Below are 5258 nucleotides of genomic sequence, written 5' to 3' on the forward strand. Positions count from 1 at the left end.
GACCTCTGCGCCGCCACCCGGACACCTGTGCCGGCGCGGGCGGGCCGGCGAGACGCCCTCCCTGCAAGGCCCTAGCGAAAGCCCAGGTTTGGGCTCTGGGGATGCGGCCCTTTGGCACCGGCTTTCCCGGGGGCACTCGGGCCCCAGGCGTCGGTCCCCGCGCGGCCTCCCCACGTGACACCGCAGCTGTCCCCAAGCTCCCCTCGAAACTCCCGCGCTGGGGCGGCTCCGGGGCTGCAGACGCGAATTCAGCCTCCCCAAACCCCGGGAGGCCCCTGCCCGCTCCGGACGGTGACCCTTCTTCTCTGCGCAAGATGTGCTCGTCTGGCAGAGAAGTTTGAGTTTGCCATGAAAAATAAAATTTGAGGTTTTCTAGGGAGTACAGAAAGGCAAGAATTCTGGAGGCAATTTTATATATTTGAAAAAACCTGATCACAAAGTATTTTCCTAGCTGTGTCTACAAGAAAGCCTGTGCCCTTGACCCGTCCCTCCGTTTCTTTTGTACGTTTCCTAAAATGTATAAACCTTGATGCTTGCATATGCAGCATATAAAGGGGTGCCGAAACAAAGACTAAAATGGAACAGGAACTGTGGCAGAGGGTTGGCGTAAACGCTACTTGGAACATTGTTTTAATTGAAACTTTGAGGGAGAGTTACACTGTAGAGCTAAGTCCTAGTGATATTATCAGATCAAACAATTGGGCAGCCTTTGACTGGCACCAGCCCAAATGACTATGAGTAAAGAGAAACATGCATCTTAAGTGTGTAGCATGCAAATACACTCTCAAAAAAAAAAAAAAAGCCTGTTTAACATGCTATTCCGTTGGGGGAAAATATTTTCAGTAAATGTCACCAAAAAGTAAAACCAAAAAAGATTTTTAAAAAACATACTATGTATTCAGTACCTACCTTGTGCCCCCATGTACTTCTAAGTACTTTACAAATGTTTCACTTACTCTTCACAATAATTCAATTAGGTAGTTTTTATTTTCTTCACTTTACAAGTGAGGAAATAGAGGCAGGTTTCTTAATTCTAAAGCCCAACGCTCTTCATAACGTAAAAAGACTCATCTGTCATCTCTCCATCACAAAATAATGACTGCTGATATTCCTGCACTTATTCTCTGCCAACAGATACTTGTTATCATTAAAATGATTCTGCACTGCACCCATGTTCATAGGAGCACTATTGTCAATAAGCAAAGTGTAGAAACCACCTGAAAGGTCCATCTACCAATGAATAAACTATAGAATACGCATACAATGGAGTATTGTTCAACTATATAAAAAAAAAATCAAGTACTGATACAAGGTGGATAAATCTCCAAAACATTATGCTAAATGAAAGAAATCAGACACAAAAGGTCATGTGTTACATGATTCCATTTACATGAAATATTCGCAAATAAGTAAATCCATAGAGACAGAACATAGGCTGGTAGTTACCAGGGATTGGGGGAGGGGAGAATGGGAAGCACCTGCATAATGGATACAGGTTTCGTTTTGGGGTGATGAAAATGTTTTGGAATTGGACAGAGGTGGCAGTTGCCCAATATTGTGGAAGTAGACTAAGTAGACACTGAATAGTTCAGTGTAAAATGGTTAATTATGTCACATGAGTTTCATCTCATAAAAAAATGTAAATGATATTCTACAGTGCACAGCTTTATTACTTGCTTTTTACAGCATATTTTCAGAGCCTCTTTCTATGCCAAGATAATTGAACATCATTGTTTTTCATGGCTGCATATTATTCTATTGTGATAATTACCATAATTTACATAACTAATTGCCTAGTATTAGACATCTTTATTGTACACCACACTGAGATTAATACCCTTGTGTCCATATTTGCGTATTTGTAATTCTTCCATAGAGTAAAGAACTAGAAGCAAAATGTCTTCACAAGAAAAAGTATATATGAAGATTTTTGATGTGTATTTCCAAACTACCTTCCTCAGTTTTCCCCATCACAAACATTGCTTGTTTCCCTGCTTGCATCCATGATAATTTGATATCAAAATAATATCTTTTTTAATTTTTATTTTATTTTTGGCTGTGTTGGGTCTTTGTTGCTGTGTGCACACTTCTCACTGTGGTGGCTTCTCTTGTTGAGGAGCACGGGCTCTAGGCTCGAGGGCTGCAGTAGTCGTGGCACGCGGGCTCAGTAGTTGCGGCTCACGGGCTTAGTTGCTCTGTGGCATGTGGGATCTTACCAGACCGGGGATTGAACCCGTGTCCCCTGCATTGGGAGGTGGATTCTCAACCACTGTGCCACCAGGGAAGTCCCAAAATAATGTCTTCTTTTGGTTTTAAATTTTGTTCCTTGTGGGACCTTAGTTCCCCCACCAGGGACTGTTGAACCCAGTCCCTTGGTAGTGAGAGTTCAGAGTACTAATCACTGGATGGCCGGGGAATTCCTAAATTTTATTCCTTTGATTAAAAGTTATGAGTTGTGGGCTCCCCTGGTGGCGCAGTGCTAGAGAATCCGCCTGCCGATGCAGGGGACACGGGTTTGTGCCCCGGTTCGGGAAGATCCCACATGCCGCGGAGCGGCTGGGCTCGTGAGCCATGGCCGCTGAGCCTGCGCGTCCGTAGCCTGTGCTCCGCAACAGGAGAGGCCACAACAGTGAGAGGCCCGCGTACAGCAAAAAATAAAAATAAATAAAAATTAAAAAATAAGTTATGAGATGTGAGCTCCAATCAAGCGCTGTTCTGTAGAGCTGAGAGACTTTGAGAAGTATATTCTTTAAAGTGGGCAAGAAGCATGAATAGGCTTAGCATATGCTCTGACCTTGAGTCAGTCATTAAGTCTGAGAACATATATTTATCTAAATGAGTACCGTTTTCTTGACAAACGTTTTGAAATGTCTCTTGTGTGCTGGACAATATATATAAAGGCACTAAGAATACAGCAATAATAAAATAAAGTTTCTGTATGATAGGGGCTCAGTCTTGTTGGGGAAAATTATACAAGAATTATAATTAAATGTGATAAATATGCAAACAAACATCAGGAGCAGCTGGAAAACAGTGATCTGGGTCTGATTTTAGTGATTTTGCTTTTGCTGAAAATATTTCTCAAATTGCTTTTTTGGTATTGACTTCGGAAGTTATGGCAAATACTTCTGCATAGTTTCTGTGGTAATGAATGTTCACCTCTTAGAGATGGGTTTGATTTTTTGAACTACTTAAAATTATTTGAAGCCAAGTCTGGTGAATGAATCAGGTGTTGATGATGCTCTTGGGATTATAATTATGTAATTGGTGTGTTTTTTTGGCCCAAGTGGGATATGATTTCAATGTTATCATGTTATTAAACCAATTTTATTAAGTGGCTACTTGGAATTGATCCCACTCCTTGAACGATATTGCTGTGTTCTGTAGGGTGGTGGCTTTAAAACGTTTTTGACCCAAACCAGTGGGAAATATACACCATAGTGGGAAATATATTTTATATTACAAGCCAGTAAACATACATACGTACAACTGAAACAGACTTCACAGAACAATATACCCTTCCATGATGCAGCATACTGTAGTATTTTTTTAAACTGTATTCTATTCCATTTTTTAAAAAATTGCTGGGGGGGAGGTGACACTAAATTGATTTCATGTGCCACTAATGAGTCCTAATTGATATTTTGATAAACACTGCTCCAGGTTTCAAATCAACTATCTTTCCTCATTACTTTGACTCAATTGTTTGCCAGGAATTCAGGGAAATAATAGAATCTGTTGATTTTAAATTATTTAACTGAAGTGATTATTAGTGCCACATAAAAGAAACAGATGGAAATTGCAAAGATTTGGAAATGCTGCTATAATTCCAAAGAGTTTCTCTCATTCCAGGTTTTAGCCTGACTCTTTAAATAGCACCTTCCGTGGTAAATTTAAGGAACATTCTAATCTGAACCTGCAGTGGAGTACAATTATCAAGCTGCAACGTATTTACCAATGCCCACAGGGAATTATCATGAGCTACATAATTACCTTGTTCTTAAAACAGGAGCTATGTGCTCGATTTTGCCTTTATTTTCAAAATTATTTGTGGTTATTTCTGTCTATTTTTAAATCTGATTTCAAGTCACTGCTTTAGTATGGCATAAAAGGCAATCCCATGTAGAAGAGGAGTATCAGAGGCTCTTAAGCAGGGAAATTACATGATCAGACTTAGCTTTTTAAAAAATAATTCTGACAATAATGGAGAGAATGAATTTAGCAGGTCTTATGTGGGGGAGACCAACTGGAAATCTTTTGAGACAAAGTGAAAACATTTGAGGGCTTATACTGGAGAATAATAATAACAAGTGGGTTAAGCTTTCCATAGGTTACCTAAGTGACCTATGTGTATTAAGCGTATAGAGCTTTACATGGGTTACCTAAGCTTTTATTCTTTTTTCCTTTGTATTTTTTAATTTTAAAACCTATAATCAACTTGTGATATAGGTAGTACATACCTATTAATCAATGAGGAATGAAAGGCAGAGAGGGTCGCCTGTCCAAAGTCACACAGTAGGCAGGGACCCCAGGATTCCAATGCAAATCCATCTGCTTTGGAGCCCAGGTATGTAAACTGGTGTAACTGTAGCTGGAGGAGGGGCTGGATTTATAAGACTTTTCTGAGAGAAACACAGTGGAGCAAAGTAGAAGCAGGATCCAGTGATGGAGAGAGCAGGATCTGGAGTTGAAATACCTGGATTCAATTCTGTGTAACTAGAGTGAGCTATTTAAAGCATGAGAGAACAATTCAAGTATGCCAAGACTCTGACTCTTCATCTCTAAAACAGAGATAATAACAGCCCCCCATAAGGCTATTCTTAAAGGCCATCACAAGGCTTAGATGAGGTAATATACATAAAGGGCTTAGTAGAGTGCTTGACTCAAGGGCTAGATAAAGAGGCAGCCATAATAATAATAAGTAATTATTAATTATTTTTTAAAATCTTGGTATCTCATTGGATGTTGGCAAAGAGAAAGAAGTTAAGAATAGCATGCTTTCTAATACGAGAAATTAGATGGGGGTGATACTGCAGCTGAAAAAGGGAACAGTTTAGGAAGTAAAGATAAGCCCGATTTAGACATATAGATAAAAAAGCCAGTCGACAGACTTAACACTTGTAAGAGAACTAGGTAGTTTAAAACTGAGGCTGGGGGCTTCCCTGGTAGCGCAGTGGTAGGGGATCCGCCTGCCGATGCAGGGGACGCGGGTTCGTGCCCCTGTCCGGGAGGATCCCACACGCCGCGGAGCGGCTGGG

Source organism: Neophocaena asiaeorientalis, unplaced genomic scaffold (assembly GCF_003031525.2).
Source record: "Neophocaena asiaeorientalis asiaeorientalis breed wild unplaced genomic scaffold, Neophocaena_asiaeorientalis_V1.1 scaffold135, whole genome shotgun sequence".
Classification (NCBI taxonomy): Eukaryota; Metazoa; Chordata; class Mammalia; order Artiodactyla; family Phocoenidae; genus Neophocaena; species Neophocaena asiaeorientalis.